This window comes from Buceros rhinoceros, unplaced genomic scaffold (assembly GCF_000710305.1).
Source record: "Buceros rhinoceros silvestris isolate BGI_N320 unplaced genomic scaffold, ASM71030v1 scaffold44455, whole genome shotgun sequence".
Classification (NCBI taxonomy): Eukaryota; Metazoa; Chordata; class Aves; order Bucerotiformes; family Bucerotidae; genus Buceros; species Buceros rhinoceros.
The window spans coordinates 10594-11075 of record NW_010414207.1 but is presented as its reverse complement, the minus strand read 5'-3'; positions in this window follow the sequence as shown (position 1 = coordinate 11075).

Genomic DNA, 482 nt, shown 5'->3' with positions numbered 1-482 from the left:
TCCCCACTCCACTCTCGCTGTACTGGAGCCACGTCTGTTGCAGCAAAGGCCACAGAGCGCTATGTGTGCTGCATGCGGGAGGGACGCTCTGCTCTGGCTCAGCAGGGCACGGGGTGGAGCCTGGCAGCAGCTTGCTGCCCCAACGAGATCTTCCTGGCAGGGGGTGCCTGGAACTTCTCCAACAATGCAGAAACTTCCTTTCTGATCCTGACCCAGTGCCTGACTGGGATGTTACGTGTCTGTTCCGTGTAGTGATGTGCTTTGTGGTACCTGGTGGTGTTCCATGGTGATGGCTCTTCATTGGCGCTGTGACCATCGACGAGCCTCCTTGCTCCTGTGCTCCATGAGGAGAAGAGAGCTGCGGAGCTCGGGGGAAGTCCAAGCATTGGCTCCAGCCTGACCTTTCTGAGCCTGGTGGTTTTGACTCAACGCTCAAGCGTTGATTCTCTCTGTGAAATTTTGTCTGCTGGGGTGGTGCATTC